The sequence below is a fragment of the Suncus etruscus genome, chromosome 2, assembly GCF_024139225.1.
Source record: "Suncus etruscus isolate mSunEtr1 chromosome 2, mSunEtr1.pri.cur, whole genome shotgun sequence".
Lineage (NCBI taxonomy): Eukaryota > Metazoa > Chordata > Mammalia > Eulipotyphla > Soricidae > Suncus > Suncus etruscus.
This window is the reverse complement of record NC_064849.1, coordinates 73,841,981-73,866,465: the sequence shown is the minus strand read 5'-3', so window position 1 is coordinate 73,866,465 and position 24,485 is coordinate 73,841,981. Positions and strand designations below refer to the sequence as shown.

Below are 24,485 nucleotides of genomic sequence, written 5' to 3'. Positions count from 1 at the left end.
CATAAATATATACTCATTTTTATGTAAGTTCTTTCACAAACCAAGTTATTCCTAGGTTTGTTTTGTTTATTTGCTTTTAGTTTGGGGACACACCTGTTCAGGGGACCAGAGAGTTCTGTGGATAAACTCACATATCCCAGAGTCCAAGCATGTCCATCAATTCTTTGTGCAAACTCTCTGATCCATCACTTTTGTAAGAGCTATCAAAAACGTTGTTTCTATCAATAATTAATTACTTATTTTGTTTTGAGCATCATGAAGGTTGTCTATCAAACATTTGAAATGTTTTCAGGTTTAATGTATTTGAAATAAAGAAGACACATTCTTTCAGATAGAGAATTTTATACAGATACATACTTGTACTTACATTTTAGCTTTTATAAAATTTCCAAAATTTTTAAAATAGTTGTCCTATTTTATATTCTTAGCAATAGTTTATTGGTTTTGATTCTTCACTTACTCAACATTTTAGTACTTTATTATATCTGTTTAGAATTATTTAGTTATGTTATTATACCTTAATTGAATTCTATGAATTTGAATATACTCTTGCACATGTCACTTGTCAAATGCTCATAAATTCCAATCTTATTAATTCTAATTACAATATTATAATATTTTTGCACTGGTGAAGAATTATATATATATATATATATATATATATACATATATATATAAAATCAAAAAAAAAGAAAAGAAAAGATAAGGCCTCCCAATTCTTACCACAGGCTGTGTTCTTTACACTGACTGTATAGAAAGAGGAGGTATAGTAAATGCACTCCATATACACCTCAACCCAGGCCCTTTGTCTGGTCTGTATTGTAAATTGGGAAACAAAAAAGAAACAATATTATAATATTGATATTTTTAAATAATTATTTTTAAGGACATATTTTTAAACGACAGATAGAATTTTTGTTTTGAAGCAACTCTTAAAAATCACTGGAGGGTGTTGGACCACACTTGGCTATGAATATGTCTTTTTCTGGTTCTGTACTTATGTGTCATTCATGATAATATTCAAGGTTCCATATGTAGACCTGGGAGTCAAATGGATCTTCAGCCTGCAAAACAAGCAATTCAAGCCCTGTACTAGCTTCTCAGATGATAAAAAAATATTTTTAACTAAAGAACACAACAGATTATTATATATTTTCTTGTGTTTTTGCATCTTTGGCTATAATGTTTTATATTTGTCATTTCAAATTATTATTTACACTTGGCAGGAGTTATGATCTAAAGTTCACTTTTTTAATATTACAGAATGAATTTGTTTTCTTTTTATGAATCTTCATTTGTTATTCAGTGCTACATCTCTTAGCCACTATATTTACATGATAATAAATTAGTTTACCCTTTTTTAGAATTTTGAACAAAACTGATTATTCATTTTTAATATTTTCTTGTATTATCACTTAATAGAAGTTTTGTTATCTTGTTTAAAGAAATTAGACCATAACTCATGTTTGTTTCTCAAATATGAGAAATAACTCATGATTATGAACTAGTGAGTAAATAAACTCTACATTTGATTTTTTATTAATTCCTTATCTAATTAAATTTTAGAAGGGGAGATTAGGATTATTAACTCATGGAAATTCTAGGGATTAGATTATTCTTTTTTTTCCTCTTGGTTCACACCCAGCAGCTCCCAGGGGCTACTTCTGGCTCTATGATTAGAAATCGCTCCTGGCAGGCTGAGGGGACCATATGGGATGCCAGGATTTGAACCACCATCCTTCTGCATGTATGGCAAACGTCCTACCTCCATGCTATATCTCTGGCCCCTCTAGGGATTATTCTTGGTTTTGTGCTGCTAGATTTTCCTAGTGGAGCTCAGGGGTTAACGTAAGGTGCTAGCAATCATGCCAAGATTGGGTGTTTGCAAAGTGAATGTCTTACCTTTGTACTGTTTTTCAACCTTCTCCACATTTCTCTCTTTTTTATATTTTTTTATTTTTGGGCCACTCATGGCAGCGCTCCAATTTTACTCCTGGTCCTGTGCTCAGAGTCTTCACCTCAATACAAATGGTATAAATACCGCAATGAAAATAAAAATAAAATCCTTAGTGCATGCCATGGCGACATGTATGAGTACTACAACATGATGGCTGATCTCTGTTCACAAAATGAGCAACCATACATCGAGAGGTTATTTATGATACCCCCTTTATTGTAATTAGCAGTGAAGAGAGAAAAAGTAGAATAACAACAGTTTGAGAGATAGCATAGCAGAAACAGAAGTATTGTTTTCTTTGTGCTAGGCCAGGGGACTCTAATTGGATCAAAGGATAATAGTTTGAAAAACTTGAACACTTTTAGGAAGCATTGTTAAGGATTCTACAGATGGAAATCAAGTTCACAAGGACAGGTTCTGACTGAACTTGGCATATATGGGATCAATGACTAAATATATATATATATATATATAAAATAATAATTTGAATTTTTTCATGATAATCCCTTGTTTTAAATCACTCATTACATATTAATCCCTTCCATATAAACATTCACTTATTTCTCCTCTTAGAGTACATTTTGAGTTATTATTGTACTCTGAGTTATTGTCTTTTAATTCCTAGCACAGCATTCTCTCACTAAGCAAGTGTACTGTGATTACTAGTGTAGCCCTTCTGCCTAATGACCTGTGAGTACCACCACATGTTCATATATATTATAAATAATTGGACATACAGTGTTACATATGATTAATTATAATATAATATTAAAATTGCATATCACATATGACTGAGCATTCATACTATGTATATTATGTTATGTAACATTTATGTCATATTCTAATGTTTATGTAGTATCATTTATTCTATGATGTTTAAATGTATAAATGTGATTTTTATGTTATGTGTATATAATACAATAAAATTAGGTGAACTCTTTATTCTAAAAGAAAAGTAGTTATCTAAAAAATATTAAGTATTTATTGCTCTTAATTTTCCTTCAAAAATAAATAGAATTAGTTCTATAACTATGTTCACACATTTCTATATTTGACTAGTTATCTGGCCCATGTATTCTTTCTTTCATTTCTTTATCAGAATTTAACAAAGATCACATTGTGCTGTGCTGCTAGAAATTTTATAATGATAGATAATTCTAAGACATGTAAGAATATTTTGTTATAAAAAGAACACAACAAAATAAATTGGATTGACTGTGAGGGTGGTGTGAATGATTTAACATCTATAAAATAAGTTTGCAGAATCCATGCTTAATTGAGTGATAAGATGAAGCATACAACCAAGGTGCCTCTGGTGGTAGGTAGATATCATTTATTTCCTGCCAGTTGTGAGGACACACATCTATGTTATAAAACAGCAAGATTTCTAAAAGATGCCCTAAGTAGATATTTCAAATTCTCAGAGGCCTGGACCTTTGTGTTTTGCTATCATGCCCTGAATCTAACTAGAAATGTAAGCCTACAGCATCAGTCACGTTTTACACCTTCCAATCCTAAAGCCTTGCAATTAAGCTTTGAGAAATCTTGTCCTTTTATGCCCAAGGTCGGGCTTATAAAGTGGATTGTAAGAGCCTTACTATAAAACACTTTATTATTTCTTTCCACATTTTCTTTTCATTTGGGGATAAAAGTTGCTTTTGATTTCTCTGGTTCAAAAAATAAGTGAAAATAAATTAGAAACTCTCAAGATAATTGCTTATTTGCCTATCAGATATTGAGGTCATATGGCTATGGTGGGGCAAAGGGGCAGATGATATTTTTCTAATAAATTTTTCTGAAAATATGATTGGTCAGTCTTATTTTTTTTTCAAAGGGCTCTCTATGCCTCTGTAGCTGTGTTAGCTGTGTTGAGTAAAAGGCATGTGTCTAATAAAATATGCATGTTCAACTTCACTAAAATTAAAGAATGGAGACAGAAAATTGGGTGGGGATGAGGGTATATTTTTAATTTATATTCTAGACAGGAATTTGTCAAACATATTTGTTATGAAGTACCCTTTTAAGAAAATTTAAAAAAACAGAGAGAGTCAATAATTCTGGATAATCTCACTTCTTTAAGTAAGAAAGGGAAAGCTCTACCACACTCTAAAGTAAACTGGAAGGTACTCCTCTCTAATGGATCAATCCAGTACCCCTCAAAGACTGATATAACCAAATTTGGAAAATTCTTTTTTAGACAAGTCATTGCATCTTTACTCATTTGTTATTTTAAAAATGTATGCAATTACATGAGTGAATATTTCATAATAGATGCTATCAATTTTGTCTCAGCACTCAAAGATCTAAAATGAAGACGGCTTTCTGTTTTTTATCAAATCATGTAATTAATAGTCTATTTCAAATGTGGAATATATCTAACTTTGACATTGCAGTTGCTGAGATTAACAAAGTTCCAGTTCTTCTTGTAGATCAGTTTTTTGTAAAGTAGTTGCTTCTGATTAACTGTCCAGGTTTGAAGGAACAGCTAGCTATATTTTCCCCATCCTTTCAACTGAACTAAAAGAGGAACGTATGCTCAATTTGTCTTCCTTTAATTTCCACTTTTTATGAAATCATATTTTACAAAGTCACTAAAAGTTTTCATTTCTGAACCCTCAGAACACTGATCAAAAACTCTTTTTTTGATGATTCACATCTGCCTTCTTAGAATTGTATCTTTTGTGTTTGTCACCTCAATGCTGCCTTTGCCACCATCTTAAATTTCATTAGTTTGATATTTAAATTGGAATGACACTTGGCAATTTAATAAGATACTCTGACTTCCTGACTTATTAATATGAAGTTATTAAGAACAGACCTTTATTCTAAAAGTTTGAGCTTTCAAAATGACTAAGGCAATGCAATTTATTTGATTCGGGATCTAGATCTAGACACTTTACACTGACATACTGTTTCCTTTGGGTTATACTTAAACATCTAATTTTTTGATAAATAATTCATGTTCAAAAGTCATGCCCATAATTTTATTTCTTCCAATTAAACTCTTTCATTGTGATTTTAAACCTTGCTACTCTAAACAATGTTCTATATGTCTCTTTCTCTAATCATATTTTTCTATTCTGCCTTAAGCCCATTTATATCAGATTTTTACTGTTATTTGACCTCCACAAATGTCTCTTCTGCCTCCTGTTGCCTGCCTTCACGTGCTGGTACTAATCTTCTTCACCTCTTGGTGACATTTGATGAGCTTCATTATCACTTTCTCCTTGAATCACAGCATTTATTTAATTTCTGAGTAATCAAACTCTCACTAGTTCTCTCCTACTTATTATTTCAGTCTCCTTTTCCTTCGTTCTTTGACTTTAATATGGAAATGCTCCAGGACCCTTTGTTGACCTTTTTGTTTGTTCTCTCTTGGCTGTTTCCTTTGATGAATCCATGTGGTGTAATGAGTTTAAATCCTGCCTTTATAGCAAGGATTGTGAAATTGACATTTCTAGTTCAGAACCCTCTCAAAGTCCACACACATTTTCAAATAATTTACTTATTAAGGGCAAATAGACTGCATAAGAGACATCTCATATTCCGCCAAAAGAAAGCAATTCATTGTCTCTCAAAACACATAATTTACCCACATTTGCTGATAGGTAATATTAAGAAGAGGTTTCAAAATTATATAGAAAAATGATTCCCATAGGGGCCGGAGAGATAGCATAGAGGTAAGGCGTTTGCCTGTCATGCAGAAGTACGGAGGTTCAAATCCCGGTATCCCATATAGTCCCTAGAGCCTGCCAGGAGCGATTTCTGAGCATAGAACCAGGAGTAACTCCTGAGCGCTGCCAGGTGTGACCCAAAAACAAAACAAAACAAAACAAAAACAAAAACAAAAAGATTCCCTGTCATACTCTTCAAACATGTCTTCACCTTGCCTTTTCATACACCAATTATAAAATTCTGTCCTCTATTCCCATCCTTCTCCTCCACCCCCCGTTTCCTCCCCTCTCTTCCCCTCTTTTCCCTTTTACTCAAAGCACTTAACTCCCTCCCCTCCCCTCCCCAATCCTCCTTTTTCTTTCCTCCCTTCTCCCCTCTTCTCCTCTCCTCTTCTCTCCTCTCTTCTCACTTCCCTCTTCTCTCCTCTCTTTTACTCTTCATTCCTCTCTCCTCTTCTCTTCTCTCCTGTCTTTCCTGTCCTTTCTCCCCTCCTTTTCTCTCCCCCCCCCTTCCGTTCTCTCCTCTCCTATACTTTCTCCTTTCCTCTCCCCTCCTCTACTCTCAACTCCTCTTCTCTCTCCTTGTCTCCTCTCCCCTCCCCTCCGCTTCCTTCTCTTCATCTACTCTCCTCTTCCCTCCTTTTTCTTGCTTAACTTTTCTTTTTTTCTTTTCTCTCCCTTCCTCTCCTTACTTTCCTCTCCCCTCCTTTCCTCTTCTCTTCCGTTCTCTCTTCTCCCCTTTTCTTCTATTCTCTTCTCTCCTCTTCCCTCCTCTCCTTTTCTCTACCTTCCTTCCTCTCCTCTCTGTTCCTTTATACACCTTCTTCTCCTCTCCCCTCCTCACCTCTTCCCTCCTCTCCTTTTTTCTCCCATCCTTTCCACTCCCCTTCTTTCCTCTCCTCTCCTTTTCCCCTCCCTCCCCATCTTCTTTCCTCTCCTCTCCTTTTTTCTCCTCTCTTCTCTTCTCTACCTAAGTTATATCATTCTTTATTTATTTTCTTAACTCCTTTTTAAAGTAATTCCTTTAAATTGCAAGTGAGTTTTACACTCCAAAGGTACTGTTGCTCTAGGCCACCTAAGATGACTAAATAGTATTTTTAAAGATATTTCTAAAGTTGAATGAGGGGTTCAAGACTGAAAAGAGCAGTGAGTTTCTAGCCAATTCGAGTTCAATTCCAGCATCACATATGGCCCTTCAAGCATACCTTAAGAAAACTGGTTATGGCCCCACAGTTACAACAAATCATTTCTGGAAGTGTCAGAGCAACACATGCAGTGCCAGAAGTCAAACAAGGATTAGCACTGATTAAGGCAAGTACCTTTGTCCCTGAAATTTTTCTGAGTCTTAATTTTTAAACCTTCAATTCACTAATACATGAAAGGAGTCCTTATGATGTCTATATCATGAATATACTCTAAGATTAGAAAAAATTAAGCAGACTCTCAAAATCCTACACCATACATGAAAACAATTATAGTTATTTTCTTTTCTCTATGAAGATAGAGAAGTTCTGCATAAAATTATGCACAGTATGTTGAAGTTGTATGTTTATTTTTTAATTTTTTCAAAACAATTAGTTTATTGCATATTTTTGTTTTATACATATTATAATTTTTTCAGACTTCCCTGAACATAAACATAAGAATCTTTCTGCAGATAAACTTAATTCAAAATTTATTAAACATTCTTTATTTTTCTTCTTTCTTTTTATAATATATACAATCTTTATTTAAGCACCATGATTACTTACTGATTGTAGTTGGGTTTCAGACATAAAAAGAATACCCTCCTTCACCATTGAAACATTCCCACCACCAATGTCCCCCCTCTCCAACAATGTTAAAGAATGAGAGAAGTAAAATGCCTGTATCGAATACAGGCAGAGGTGGGGGAAGTTGTGTGTTTAAAAGTTCTTTAAGAGTAGGACTATCAGTTAAGATATAATGTAAATACACTAATGAGTAGAAAAAATTATTGCTAAGTCAAATCAGATAAGCATTTGCTTATACAAAAATAGATCCTATCATACAATATTAATTGAATGTAGAGGGAATTTATTGGCTTTTTGCATTATTACACAAAAATGTAAGATTCGATTTCCATAGAGACAAAGCTGTATTTTATTACATATATAGAGAAAGTCACTTCACTAAATTTAACTGTTTTTATTTTGTTCTTTAACCATGTCTAAGGAAACGTCCAGGATAATATTGAGTATGTGATTTTAATTCATATGTTCCTTTTAGAGTATAGCTCAGTATTTTATGTACATAAATAAATTATGAGATAAGCTAGGTATATCTAAACCAAGATATTAAAATAAAATATTAGAACTATATAGGAATATGAAAGAGGAAATATGTTCTTTTATTCACTAAATATTGGTGAAGAGTTTTTATGAAAATAATTTGAATTAAAGGATAAAAAAATAGGGGCCGGGCGGTGGCGCAAGAGGTAAGGTGCCTGCCTTGCCTGCGCTAGCCTTGGACGGACCACGGTTCGATCCCCCGGCGTCCCATATGGTCCCCCAAGCCAGGAGCAACTTCTGAGCACATAGCCAGGAGTAACCCCTGAGCGTTACTGGGTGTGGCCCAAAAACCAAAAAAAAAAAAAAAGGATAAAAAAATAGTGCAGTGGAAAGGTGCTTGCCTAGCACACAGCTCACTCAATTCAGTTCTTGGCACCCTGAACACCATCAGAAGTAATTCCTGAAGGCAGAGCAAGGAGTAATCTCTGAACACTGTGTAATGTAGACTGAAAACCAAAAACAAGTAAATGAATAAATAAAAATTAAACAAACTAATAATGAGATGTTTACTACAATGTTAAAAAGAGAAGAATAATATTCAACCAAAATTAAATATAATAAATTATTTAAATTGAAGATAATGGGCAGAAAAAAGTTGCAATCATATGAGATTAATAGATTTTGTATTTCCGATTTTAATGGATATTTCTAAAGCTCTAATTTGAACTGAGAATGAGTCTCAGAGTTGAACATATAATTCATATATTTTATTCCCTGCTTTCAATTTCCAGCATTCGCACCTCTCTCACTCTTTTCTTTCTTACTTTCTCTCCCTCTATTTATGTACATATATATCAAATTAAAATAAAAATAATTAAAAGAGTGAAGATAAGTCATTTTCTTATATTAGTTGTTTTCTTTTTATCATAATATGACGTTCGGTTATTAAGACCTTGATTACTTCTACAATATTTATTTGGGATGTTTAAAAATGCATAGTTTCATAGGTTTTAAAAAATAATAAGTGGGTTGGAGAGAAAATACAACAGTTAGGGCACATGATTTGCATACAGCAGACCGAGGTTTTATATTCAGCACTTCATTTTGTGACCCAATTCCCACCTGGAGTGATCCTTGAGCTTAGACTTAAAATCAACTGGGTATTTCTCTCCAAACCAGAAGTAATTCTTATTATATGAAATGACATAACAATGAAAATAATGTACAATTCTTTTCAAAAATATATCTCAGCAAATCAATATATATATATATATATATTTGTACCTGTTAAAACAAAACCTAAAAGATATTATAAATTATTTCTCTATATGTATACCAGTGGCAGGACTTTATTCAATCCCAGAACTGCTCAGGGACTACTTTGTACTGTGAACTCAGGGGTTGCTTCTGGGGGTACTTGGGGGACATATGTTGTGGTGGAAACTGAACTTAGGTATATTGCAATAAATGTCAGGGGTTTAAATAGGGGCTGGAGTGATAGCAAAGTGTTAAGGCATTTGTCTTACATGCTGCCTTCCCAGGACAGACCCGAGTTCAATTCCCAGCATCCCATATGGTTCTCCAAGCGATCAATTTCTGACCTCAGAGCCAGGAGTAACCCCTGATGCTGTTGGGTGTGCATCTCCCAAAATAAGTGCTGTACCATTTACTATGCCCAGACATTTGTATTTTTAATAAACATGACTACTTCTTTCCATATATATTTGCTTTAATTATAACTCATGCTATAAAATCAAGCAACACAATGCTTTATTAATATTTTTAAGCTTGGCTAAATAGTAGATGACTCTAACTGTAGTGGATCTTCTGTATTTAATAATATTTAATTTGGTAACTTCTTTGGAAAAAAAAAGAAATAACTGAATAATTGAAAGAAAAGGTAACTCTATCATTGTATTTGAATGTATAGTTCTTAATGTAATAAGATAAATTAAAATATGAAATATTTTATGTTCACCAGTATTTAAATTTCAACGATATAATTTTGAAATATCACATTATTTTTAATTCATTGGTGAAAAGGTAACATATATAGCCTTTTAAGATATTATGTATGTATATATGTTTAGATGTCATTATAAATGCTAGTGTGGGCTTTTCTTCACAGGTAAAGCAACAATTAGTTGGTATGGAACTTAGAAGAAACTGGGACTTGAGGAATAGCATAGTGGTAGGACATTTGCCTTACAGGCAGCAGACCCAAGTTCAATTACTGGAATCCTAGCGTGTCAGGAGTGATATCTGAGCTCAGACCCCAGAGTAACTCCTGAATGCCACCAGGTGTGACCCCACAACAAAACAAAACAAAAAAAGTAATTGGCATCAGGTCCGAAATCTAAGGGTTGGTGGGGAGGAGGGAAATTTAGGACATTGGTGGTGGGAATGTTGCACTGGTGAAGGGGGGTATTCTGTACATGACTGAAATCATACAACTACAGTCATATTTGTAACCACGGTGTTTAAATAAAGATAATTTTAAAAAAATCTAAAGGTTGGAAAATAATCTTCAGATTTTTTAGTCCAAGTCAGCCAGAACGCATTCCAATAAGGTCTAGTAAGTGAAATATCAATGTGAAGATAGCATAAAAATTTCTCTAATATCATGGTACTACTCAGTGTAAAATGTTTCATACACACACAACACATAAAGTCACATACACAAATTTCCTTCTATTAAAACTGAATCAATCCTTAACTTACAGCTGTGGCTAATTCAGTCATTGTTAAGCTCAATATTGTTTTCTACTATTTACTTATTGTTGGTAGTTAACATGTTAAAAATAATCTTTAATATAGTTGTTGTTCTGTCAATAATATTAAATAGTGTTCAAGAGCTATTTATTTTTCTACTGAGAAAAATCGTTAGAAGAATTATTTTGTTTCAGAGATATCTTCTAATCAATACAGTTAGAAACAAGACATACAGTGGCTTCAGAGAACCTTCAGTTCATTATTCAACTATTTTAGCAAGTGTCTAACTGATACTTTTTGATTTATGTTTGATTTATACATGTTTGATTCATAAATGATAAATTGATTGATTTATACATATTATTTAATGTGTATTTCTATAAATGGTCTAAATTACCTCTGTTCACACCCAAAATTCAGATCTTATATCAATTAAAATAACTTTCTGTTCGAAGCATATAAAAATTTAATAAAGTACAAACATAGACTGAGATCTTTTGTGCAAACAAATCTCAGTTAAGTCAGTAATCAAAGGTTAGTATAGTTTATCTTTTAAAGATAAGTAGAATTTAACATAGGTTATTTTTTACAAGTACCTCTGATAATAAAAAGCAATACTTGAATCATTTTCTTGAAATGCTTTAAAATAATCTATTTTAGACAAGTTGCTGATTTCTAGAAAAGCTCATTATAATAACCAATCAATGTAAAGGTTAAAGACTTCCCTTATTTTTAACTTCTAAGCATTTACTCTTGCCTCTAAGCTTTAAACCAGTTTCTAGTTTGAATTATTTCTGTTCATGAAGAATTTATTTCTCCCTCTACAAAATATTCATATCAAGTAAAGCTGTATAAAATTTCTTTTAGCAAGTATTATGGTCATCAATCTTCTAACTTTTCAATGCATGTTACATTGCTGTTTGGCATGTTAGGAAATTAACAGTTTAGAATAGATCTAACCCTCTTCCCCCATACCCCAATGAGCAGTATATGCACATGACAGCAATACAACCAGGAGGAAATAAAACAACATATTTTATTAAATAAATTGCTAAAATACATATTTGAAAATGTGTGTACCTGACACAGCTGGGTTTCTTGCTATTTAACTAAATAATATGATTTAAGTTCTGAATATATATCACGTCACACATTTAAGAAGGAAAATATAATCAAGTCCTCTCAGGCTTATTGTAAAGATTACATAAAATACTCTAATATAGTCATACATATTATTATTGATTTAAATTTTAGTTGCTGAATCTTGATATTATAAGGTACATATCACAGTTTTTTTTTTCCTTTTTGGTCACACTCAGTACTCAGTAGTACTCAGAGATTACTTTTAGCTCTGTGCTCATGCAGCATTCCTGGTAGTGCTCAGGGACCAAATGGGATGTCCATGATCAAACCCAGGTTAGACTGCATGCAAAGTAAGCACCCTACCCATTATACTATATTTGGCCCCACTCCAAAACATTAGAGAAGAGTAAAATTCAAAATTATTTTTAATAATTAACAAGGAAACAATTTAAAGGAACTATTTAATGAAAAAATACATTCTAAAAAACAAATATTCTTTGCTTTCTATATTGTTTGAAAAGATTTCATAACCAGATTAAATTCAAGAAAGTCTCGTTCAAGAATACCTAATTATTCTGACAAAATATGCTCAACCATAAAATATTTAGCATTTTCTTAGAGTCTACATAAGTATTTTTACACATTTCTATTTAAAAAATTGTGCATCAATTTGACTTCATAAGTTTTCTTGAACTTAGTAGATACAGAAATAAGTAATTCAGAATAAGTGTTAATTTTTCTTTCATGAGCAATATTATTTCATTCAACTAAATAAAACCCGAATTAACAAAACAGTATTTTAGCAATTTAGTAATAAAAATAGGGTAAATTGAAAACTATTTTCCTTTTATTCCTCTTAATTTTTAAGTAAGGACTTCTATATCTGGCATCATGTAAAACAGGGTTTCTGAACCTGGAACCAAATGCCTTTCCATGGGCTTTCAAAATATTCCAAGGGAGAAATGGGTGAAAATCCTATAAATAAAAGGCTATCCCATTTAATTCCATATCCCTTTACTCCTTATTCCTTTTTTTCCTTATCCCTTGAAATTAGATTGCTGGGGATCACACACACACACACACACACACACACACACACACACACATGCACGCCCACGCGCACACACACACACATATGCATGCCCGCGCGCACACACACACACACACACACACACACACACACACACACACACCTATCAGACAGAATCCAAGGTCAAATATTTTCTTTAGATCATTTAGTTGGCAACTATTGAAAGTAATTTTGAATTTTACTCTTCTCTAAACAGAATAGAGATAGTATAGTGAGTAAGGTGCTTTCCTTGCATACAAGCTACATGGGTTCCCTAGAATCACCATAAGCACAGTTGGATTCTAAGGGGTCAGTGGACCTTGCATTATTGACGTAAAACCCAGAACATCTAACATGTCAGTCATCTACCTCACCCCTTGAACTGTATTCTTAGGACTTAAGGAATATTTTCTTATATTTGTGACAAAAGTTTGCTGTTACTTACACTCTATCACATTCTTGAGAAAAAGAGGGAGCATTCCTATATACCAGCTTTTCATTCTTACTCATGAATACTCCACCAGAGAGAGGAGAAAAATAAACATTTCAAATCTTTCAACCATTTTTACTAGAATATGTCCACTGAACTTTGTAGGTGATAGGTGAGAAGCTTTATTTGGTATATAAAAATGAATTATGCAGGCTTCTATTGTTTATTTTGTATTTGAACAATTCTATACCATAAAGCTCTATTATTTTTTAGTGAATTTGATTATTTTACTTTTGAAAAAGAAAAGTTTATTGGAAAGTAGAAGACAAAGAACTTTTCAAGCCAAGAAGGAATTTGGTATAATACTAAGTTGGTCTAATTTTAATCTTTTAGGTCATTGTTTGATAATTTTGTATGACCTTGGATTCTGTTGATTTGTTTTATTCCTGTGTCATCACTGGTACCCTAATTTCATGGGTAGTACTTTATATAAAGGATTTTTTTAACCACTTCTCCCTTGGGACATTTAGGAGTTCACGAGAGGGCATTTGGCCCCAGGTTGAGAAACTCTGCTTTACATGAAGCCAACTTGTAAATTAGCTCACAATATTTTGTAACTATGTTATTCCTACTTATTATTCATAGCTTTAGCATCAATACTAATTACAATTGCATTGCATAGTTTCTCACCTCTTAAGTTATTATAGCTAAATACATATTTCATCATTTTCTATGGTTTGAACCACATTAATATGCAGAAAATACACCTTTCAAATGCCCAAAACAGAAATACCAGAGCAAAGATGAATTTTTAAAAATATTTTAAATAACTTTTTCATAGTTCTATTTTGAGTTGATTAAATTAATTAATGTGATATAAAAGGGTAAGACAAGACTAGAACAATGGTGTAGTGAGCAGGTTGTTAACCTGACATAGGGTCTACCTAGATTTGATCCCTAGTATCCTATTTGACCCCCTGATCTTTGCAAGGAGGGATTTCTAAGTAAAGAAGTCTGAAGCTCAGAACATGAATGGGTATGACAAAAACCAAGCCAAAATAAACCAAAATATGTAAGATCTCATTAAGTTATTTCTCTGGTTTTATCTATTTTGTTTCATCTACAAATAGTTCTGATAATATGTTTGATCTATTTTTTTTGGTTTTTCAGGCCACACACATTTGATGCTCAGGGGTTACTCCTGGCAAAGGCTCAGAAATTGCCCCTGGCTTGGGGGGATCATATGGGACGCCGGGGGATCGAACCGCAGTCCTGATCCTTGGCTAGCGCTTGCAAGGCAGACACCTTACCTCTAGCTCGCCTCGCCAGCCCCTGATCTTTTCAGTTTTTATTATTTTAAAAATTCTTATAAGTATGTAAGAAAAATATTCAAAACAATGTAAATAATGCTAGTAATAATTCAAAATACTGAAATAATATTCCAGATTTATTTTGAATACCTTTTTGAAGATTTGTGCTCGCATATTATAGCTACATTAATTTCATGCATGTTGTCAACATTCAACCATGTTTTACTAGTCTTCAAAAGTGAAATATAACCTTCATTTATCATTTCTATAATTGCCTCATTGAATTTAGAACATAGTGAGAAATATTTTTTAGACTTTAGAATGAAACTTAGTAGTATTTTCCTTTTTAAATAACTTGATTGTTAACCATAAACATCATTTCATTGTTTTATAGTGATGCCTAAGTAATTTATGAAGATAATTAAAGAAGTACTTTAATTTTCTTTACATCCTTAAACATACTTTTTTTTCATTCTAGATTAAGTTTAATGGAAGCATTTGCATTCATTTTTTTTTACTGATTGGAGTCTGTTTGCAAGCAAATGGCATTGTAATATATACTAACGTATTTTCAACATTTCCCCTCTTTTTGATATATTAAAACACTTTAAGTAAGATACCATCTTCTAAAGAATATTAGAAACAATGATTCTTTTTACCCTTCTGGTTCTATAATAGGTTAAAGATATTGAATATAGAAATTAATTTTCTAGGCCTGAAAGCAAAACATAAAAATAATAATTGAGGGGCCGTAGCGATAGTACAGCAGTAGGGCATTTGCTTTGAATGCAGCCCATCTAGGATGGACCTCGGTTTGATCGCCCGGCATCCCATATGTTTCCCCAAGCAGGAGCAATTTCTGAGTGCATAGCCAGGAGTGACCCCTGAGTGTCACAGGGTGTGGCCCAAAAAGAAAAAAATAATATAAATATTCAAACATCTAAAATTATTTGTATTTGTCATTTGCTAGACTAGATTTTTAAATATATAGACTTTTTTCAGATATATGTATATTTATGTTTGTGCTCAATTCCTCAGAGTAGTTTTTGTTTTGGTTTTGGTTTTGGTTTTTGGGTCACATCCGGTAGCGCTCAAGGGTTACTCCTGGCTCTAAGCTCAGAAATCACTCCTGGCCGGCAAGGGGGACAATATGGAATGCAGAGATTCAAATCACCATCCTTCTTCATGCAAGGCAAACACCCTACCTCCATGCTATCTCTCTGGCCCCCTCAGAATAGTTTTAATCCTAATATATGGACCTATTAAATAGTTATTATATTAAGTAATGTCCTTATAGTTTTTGTTTAATTAGTGAGTTTGTATATTCTTAAGTGCATCCTATCCTTAAGTAAAATATTTTTCCTAAACTATATACTATGATTATTCCTTCTAATTTATATTAAATAAAGCACATTAATAATTTATTTTTTAATTTAATTTATTTTTGTTTTATTTGTGATCACACTGGTTCTTCTGTCAAAGATCAGTACTAACAGGGCTCAAGCTTGTATTGGGGATCATACCCAGGTCATGAACCAGGCATGCTATTTGCAACCAAAAAGTCCTACATGCTATAATATCACCTCAGTCCCATAAAGATTTTGAAAAGAACTAGGGTAAATATTATAATATCCTGATTTGAAATCACTGAGTATAATTTTCTACTCTATCTAAACTGTAGAACAGAATACGGTTCACATATTCAACGGAAGTCAAAATGAAGTCAAAATATGTAATAAATGTCTCTAGGTCAAAGACTCTAGTACAAAGAAATGAGTCTGATTATAAATGATCAACAAGACTCTTCTTACTGACTTAAAGAGTTTTACTTTCTGTTTCATATGTGTTTCTGATTTTTCCTTATAATACACTGTGATCGTCACCATTTCATGTACTTTTGTTTTTCACTGCATTTGGTAATTTACTAGTCTGTTAATGTACCACTTAATGCATGCTTTCCTTTTCTTCTTAACAATAAGCAGAGGCTTTCTGTGCAAATGGAAAATCATAGTGGTGTTACTTCCATTGTATCACATTTTTAAGCTAAGAATTTTTTATATAATATGATAATTTACTAGGAACTTTAAAGAAATTAAATGTTATATGCACCCACATTAATATTCAAGCATTTGATTTTTGTTATTTTTGATGTTACATTCAAACGTTTCATAGTGCTCTATAATTCCCTGATCGGTAGCTCAAAAAAAAAAAACTGATTAAAAGATGATGAAAGTATAGCAAATGTTTTTGAGAAAATGTTATGATGACCCAGAGAAGAGAAATTTTTTAGAGTATGAACTAGAAAGTAAATCTGGTAAAAGTTGTGAGGGAATATAATTCATTTTTAAAGTATTGTTCTTCAGTAACTAATCTGAAAAAAATGTCTTAAGTTTAGCAATGTTTATTTAATACATTGACTTGGAAAATCAAATTAGAACATCAGCAATAGAAAATTCAATTGATAAAAATTAGATTTAAAGCAAGACTTAGCCCGCGTGCTGATAAGGGACTGAGCTCCCCAGGTAACCCTGCACCCACCTCAGACCCCGCCGGCTGCACCTGCCCTGGAACCGAGGCCCCGGACCCTCAGGACGGCCCAGAGTCAGTGGGGAAGCGAACACCCAGGGCACTCCCTGCTCGCACCCCAGATCCACACGCCAGCCCAGACACAGGTAAAGAAGCAACCACCCCTGAGTGTCCCCTGCGGGCAATCCACCCACGCACCAGACACGTGCAGACATGGCACAGGCGGGGATCTGTGGAACAGAGGGGAGCGTGGGACCGCTCCCCTGATCTTTGGGTGGGCTACAGCAGTCTATCCCCCCCTGAGCCCAGGAGTGGACCTCAAACTCCAGTGGCCAAGGGAAGCTGCCGGAATCTGACGGAATTTCTTTGGCTGAGACCAGGAGGGGCGGAGCTCGCTGACTCCCACACAGGGGTAAGAGGGCAGGAACCTAGGCTCCACAGCACCCACCAACATTGTGGCCAGGAGCAGAACTGCACCAGCTGGCAGGAATAAGCAGAGGGAATTGACCAGGCCCACTGAAGGAAGAGGCAGTGCCGACTCTCAGGTAGGGGGGCCGGGTGAAAGAGCTAGGCTCAACAGCGCTCCCCACCACTGTGGCCAGGAGCAGAACTGCAATAGCTGACATAAAAAGGGAAGAACAACTGATCTGGCCCTACCAGAGAACACTCGAGGAGCCAAACCTCAGCGACCTCACCCAACAGACCCCTCTAGAACCACGCTCAGGGAGGGGAGCCATCCCCAAGCCACAAGGGGCCAAAACAGGCTAAATTAGGGAAGTATCTGCACTCCAAGACAGGCCAATAAATGCAAAGAAATATGGGTAAATCAAGGATAACCCTAACATCTGTAGATAAGGAGAAAAATCCTGGCAAGTTTCAAGTCCACCAAAATGCACAGATCCATGGGAAGGAGACCTAAAAGCAGCCATGAGAAAGTAAATGCAAGAATTGATAAAGGGAATGAAAGAAACACAAGCCGCCGAGTATAAAAAAATCTATGGATGAACAAATCAGCCAAATTAGAGAAAAAATGTTAAAAAAAACATGAGAGATTCCATACAAAAGGAATTGAAGGAATTAACAGACAACATAACAAGCCTTAAGAACAGAAACAGAATTCGAGAAGCACATTGAAGAACTCGAAGGAAAACTGAAAACAAAAAACGACCAAGAAACCAACAAAGAAATAAAAGTCAAAGCACTGGAAGGGAAAGTCCAGTATCTAATGAACAAGGACAAAAGAAATAACTTAAGAATTGTGGGTATACAAGAAGGGGAGGATATAGGGAAAGGGGAAGAATAGAGAAATAATAGCAGAGAACTGTCCAACACTCTGGAAAGAAACTTCAGTGCAAATCCAGAAAGTGAAGAGAGTCTCTAATAAAATAGACCCTAATAAACCAACACCAAGAAATATAGTAATCCAAATGGCAAAAAAAAACAAAGAGAAAGATGATCGCCTTAAAGCAATAAGGGAGAAAAATATACTCAAGTACAAAGAAAGGGACATAAGAAACAAACCAGATCTCCCATTTGAAATAATTCAAGCAAGAAGACAGTGGAACATCATATTTAAATGCCTGAATGAAAGAAATTTCCAACCTAGGGTTCAATATCCAGCAAAACTCTCATTCATATGGGAGGGCAGACTAAAAATATTCTCAAACAAAAATGATCTTGCATTATTTGTGCAAACAAAACTGATCCTCTACGACCTACTCAGAGATGAACTACACAATCCAAACCCCCGATAGTAACAATAACCACCCTACACAACACAACTGCACAACAGTCCTCTCTGTAAATAATTTCCCTAAATGTTAACAGTCTAAACTCTCTCATTAAGAGGCACATAGTAGAGAACTGGATTAGAAAACATACACCAGACTTCTGCTGCCTGCAAGAAACACAGCAACAACTACAGGACAAACACAGACTTAGAATAAAAAAATGGAAATTATATTCAGGCTAATAGAAAACATAAAAGAGCAGGGACAGCCATTCTTATATCATACCAAATTCCATTCAACTTCAAAAAATTATCAGGGACAAAGAGGGACACAACTTACTGATTAGGGGAACACTAGATCAAGAAGTACTAACCCTGGTCAATATTTATGCACCTAATATAGAGCCAGCAAAATATGTGAGGCAACTGCTTGCAAACCTGGAGAAACACATGAAGGGAAATATGATAATCGTAGGAGATCTCAATACTCCACTATCATCATTGGACAGATCCACCAAACAGAAAAACAGCAAAGACATAAGAGCCCTAAAAGAAAAATTAGAAGATCTAGGGCTAATAGACTTTTATAGGACCCTCCATCTCCAAAAAACAGAGTACATATTTTTCTCAAGCCCACATGGAACCTTCCCCAGAATAGAACATGTCCTATGATACAAACCTATATAAGATCACAAAAGTAAGGATCATTAGAAGCACCCTATCAGATCACTATGCAACAGAGGTCAAAATTGACTACAAGAAGAAGCAATGGAGAAAAACTGACACCTGGATATAAAACAACATGCTGCTCAACAACAGCTGATCAAAGAGCAAATCATGGAGGAAATAAAAAGATTCCTTGAGACAAATGATATAGAAAAAACAACCTGTCAAAATCTGTGGAGCACAGCAAAAGCAGTAATTAGGGGGAAACTCATAGCAATACAGGCCTATGTCAAGAAACAGGAAAATGACAAAACCAACAGTTTAAAGGATCACCTCAAGGAATTGGAACAATAACAGCAAAGAAATCCAACCACAAACAGAAGGCAAGAAATAATAAAAACCAGAACTGAAATAAACAACATAGAAACAAAGAAAACAATACAAAAAAAAATCAATGAGACCAGGAGTTGGTTTTTTGAAAAAATAAACAAGATAGACAAACCACTGGCAAAACTCACCAAAAAAAAGAGAGAAAACACCCAAATCAGTAGGAACACAAATGAAAGGTGAGAGAGTACAACAGAACCCCAAGGAATACAACATATTATGAGATCCTATTCTGAACAACTATACACAGTTAGGCTAGAGAACCCAGTAGAAATTGACAGATTCCTGGAAAAATACCATCTTTTGAGACTGGATAGGGAAGACCTAGAAAGCCTAAACAGACCAATCACTTCAGATGAAATTGAAGATGTAATTAAGAAAGTTCCTAAGAACAAAAGTCCAGGTCCAGATGGATTTACAGGTGAATTCTATCAAACATTCCGAGAAGACTTACTACCACTTTTCCACAGGCTCTTCCAAACCATGGAAGAAACAGGAATCCTACCCAACCCCTTTATGAGGCTAATATAACACTCATTCCCAAAGATGGCAAATACATCACCAAGAAAGAAAACTACAGACCAATCTCCCTAATGAACATAGATGCAAAGATTTTAAACAAAATTTTAGCACACCTCATCCCTGGCAAGAAAAAGCAACCAACTCCCCTGGTGACTCAAGCTGTGCAGCCCTCCTTACCAACTCTACCTAGCGTGAATTGTTACTTAAAACCAGACACAGCTCTAAAAGTATCCCCAAAGCAAGAACTCTTCCCAAGACCTCCCTGCCGCAAAACTTTTGCCAAACTCAAGAAGTTCAGGGTGTGTTATATAAAGGCACCTGGGAAACCACACACCACAAGAAAATCTCAAAAGATAATGGGGAAACCTATACTTGCATCATAAGTATAGTCCTGTACTGCACTATATCTTTACCTGCTTTTCCCCAATTGTAAGATAGTCCATAGCATCATTTTGTTCCTTTAATTACTTTGTTACTTCATTTTCTTAAAATCTTTGTTCCTTTTATATATATGTGTATGTGTGTGTGTGTGTGTGTGTGTGTTAGCACATATATTTTTATTTCTATTGTTATCTTTTTTGTGTTTGTGACCTAGTTCCGTTTTTTCTTTTTCCACCCCCGAATGTACCAGCAATATAATGTAGCACCATTTCCCCCTGCAAAGACACACTAAAAGAGGGGGAAATCTTATGTATAAAAACGAGCTCTTATCTACTAAGGATAAGAACTCATACTTGTTTACAATACAGGGACATCTCATATGTCATGTGGACCCAACTTAGACCCCAGGTGATTAGACACCATCCGTCCAGCCTTGAACCCTGGATCCCACATAGAAAAGACACATATCTTCATGACAGTTACAGGAAACAAATCCCATCCAGGACATCCTTAATACTGCTCGGACACCAACAAGTGCCAGCTCTAATATGATATCCTGACAAAGAGGAAAATGGGAACAACTTGACCTAAGAGCAGGTTAATCTACCCCTCCAGCTGACAATAATACAAAATCAGAAGACTTATCACCCTTTGGTCTCTCCAAAAGGCAAGATCGTGTTTTACAGATAACTGGCTGATAGAACCATGACTGGACTGTATGTATCCTGTGACCAATAAAAAATGTCCTAGTCTAGGGTTTAAGCTACGACCTGCACAACAACCATGATCTCCAGTTCCAAGGGTTCTTCTGAGACTATTGCAATGGATTTGGTCTTCTGGAAACATGACAAAAGACGCTATCCTAGGCTCCATCCTAGGATCAGCGCAAAGACCAAGACCACCAACCACAGAAGAAAAATTAAAATGACACTGAGGGAACAGATCTTCTAAAACCACAAAGAAAGGCTTCATCATAAGTTTCACCTTTTGACCTGTGCAGATACTGAGATATCTAGATACAGAGATCTGATTTTATCACCCAGGACAGAGCAGAAGTTTTCCAAACACCATGAAAGCACGAGGGGAGAGTAAATGAACCTAATCGGAGTCTATAGTTAATCCCATGACAATATACTCCAAGGGTGGAGAAATCCTGTATCTCTTAGGCCAAGGGAATTCCTTTCTGAATGACCCCAATATTTACTGTGCCTGTTCAGGAGGGGAAAAAAAAAGCATAAAACGATATTTTCTTTTTTTTTTCTTTTTTTAATCTATCTAGGTTTTGTTGATTTCTTCATTTTAGTATGGTTATTGAAGTTGTCTCCATTTATATTAATTTTTTTCTTTTTTTTCTTCCGTTCTTTTCTTTCTTTAGGTGCTTCATGCTTTTTATCTCAAGACCATGGCTTTTATGTGGTGCTTATCTTTATTGTTGGAGTGCCACGGGATATTTTATTTGACACTTCTTTGAGTAATGTTGGGGTGTTTCACCTTCTTTCTCCCCTTCCTCTCTCAAACCGATGAGAGTCTCTAGAATGACTCCGCACCTTTTCGGCATATTTAATTTTTACCCCAGTTTTTCATTTTTCTCTTCTTTAAACAAAACCACATAACTTGAACTACCTAGTCCCACCTCCCAATTAGAGGAGGGAACTAGGGAGGTACTAAGACCAAACCAGGCATAGGATCACTAAATAGTAAGCTAGGCTCAGAGGAGACCACATATTCTAGCAGCCCCGGGGGTAAGGAAGGAGGATATGGGACGTAGGATTGGAATAGAGGTGTAGGGAGTATAATTCAGTGATGGGAATCCCCCTGATATTATGTTAATATGTACCTAAAATATTATTGTCAACAATATGTAAGCCACTATGATCAAAATAAAAATTATAAAAAATGCAAGACAATATATTTTCAAAATAAATATTTGTTTGTACACTTAATCTAATTCTCAGTTAGATTCCTCAAATTTGAATACATATGTAACTTCTCATTCTAGTATCTCAAAATTATCCTATTGTTGCAGGTCCAATTATTTGTATAAATATATTTTAGAAATAAAGAAAAGCTAAGCCAGAGTGACAGTACATCAGATAGGGCATTTGCCTAGACCACTGCCTATCTGAATTTGATCCCCTTTATTCCACATGGTCCCCTAAGCCTGCCAAGAGTAAGCCTTGAACACATCCCATTGTAGCGCAAAACTAGTGTCAGGTTAACCCAGGAAAAATATCTAGCACCATATCAAAACAGAGTCGGCTAAAAATAAAAAGAAGTACCATGTTTCCTGTACTATCTCTCTAAGATAATTCAAGATCTTTTAATCACAACTTAAATATATACATAAGTGTAGTTATTGCTTTATGATGGGGAGAACTTTAATATTTACTTCATATAGTAATAATTTTAGATTCTTAATTTGATTATAAAGATTAAGAAGTTTAACTTGGAATTTTCACTTCTGGAGAAGCCTGTATTCTCTGTTGAGCAATTATTCCTTTAATTCACTCCCTCACATTGTGACTTTAAATTTTGTTCAATAAAAACCATTAGTCCTCACTAATAAAGAAAAAAAAAAAGAAAATGAAAAAAAGAAAAGAGAGTAAGAAAGAAAGGAAAAGAAAGAAAAGGACAGAAAGAATGAATGAAAGAAAAAATAAAGAAAAAGAATAAAAAAGAGAAGATAAAAGCACAATAGGAAGCTAATTTGTGAAAATTATTGTATCACCAATGAGGGTATTAATAAAATGGCAGAAGGTTTAGTAAGATCTTGTAATACATCCATTCTGTTAAATTGAAGTGTTTCTTGAAGTGTACTACAGATTGAAGTTTACTACAGATTTTAATGGCATATAGTACGCTGCAGGGCTTCCTGGAAGAAGACTCAGTCTGAATATGGTGACTGATTTATGGGCTTGGTTACATCTGCCAAGATTTTCAGGAAGAAGGAAGGTATGGGTGTGGTTGATCACACTCACTTAAAAAAACATAAAATTGTTCTGCCCCGGTGTCATAAACCTTTACAAAAATTCAGCCCACCAGAGGTATCCTTAGATTTTCTTGGAGGGGAGAACTGCAAGATCCCCCACGGGGGTTCCTCAAAAGGCCCGCTGTGGATGCCTTTTTCCCCTGCATGGATGGTTGAGGAATTTCTGAAGAGATGCTTGGCATTATCTCAGGCAAAGTTGTGGCCTCTATCAAATAATTTGGCTCAGAAATTCCAGCACCAAAGACTACTAAGAAAACCCTTTTCTGAATATATATAATCCTAAAAGTTCAGACAATGTTTTTGTCTTATTCAAATATGTCCTTGCAGCTGAAGTTTCTGGTATAAAAGGGTGAAATTGACTCTGCTCAGAAAATAGGAAAACACATTTCAGGAGATTTGGTCTCTTCCTGTGCTTGACCCCCAAAACAATGGAGCCCCGCTAAGAAAGATCAAGTTTCTAATTATTTCTTACCTCCTCTTAATCCTTGTTTTGCAATTGAGGTTGGTTGTTAAAAAGCTGCCCTGAGGTGTTACCTTTTCTTTTGCAATTAACCTTGCCTTTTTATTGTAAATATCCTTCTCTGCACCTGGGAATGACTTACCCCTATAAAAACCCCTGTTTGGAAAATAAACTTGTTGCTCTCCTGCCCAGAAGATGTGTTGAGCTCACATACTCTGTGTGGTATCTTTTATTTCATATTTATTTCATATTTCTCCATACGCTGGCCTGGGCAACCCACTCTCCCTGAAGTGAAATCACCGAATTCCCATTGGCGCTGCAAGACAGAAGCCACTTGCAGC

The 24,485-nt window shown here is 34.8% G+C and overlaps 1 non-coding gene across 1 annotated transcript; it reads left to right on the top strand.

The window, feature by feature from the left end:
* Positions 1 to 706: 706 nt before the first annotated feature.
* Positions 707 to 839, top strand: LOC126002532 (small nucleolar RNA SNORA51). The gene has a single exon (XR_007493221.1). It is a non-coding gene; the product is annotated as a small nucleolar RNA SNORA51 (small nucleolar RNA).
* The last annotated feature ends 23,646 nt before the right edge of the window (positions 840 to 24,485 follow it).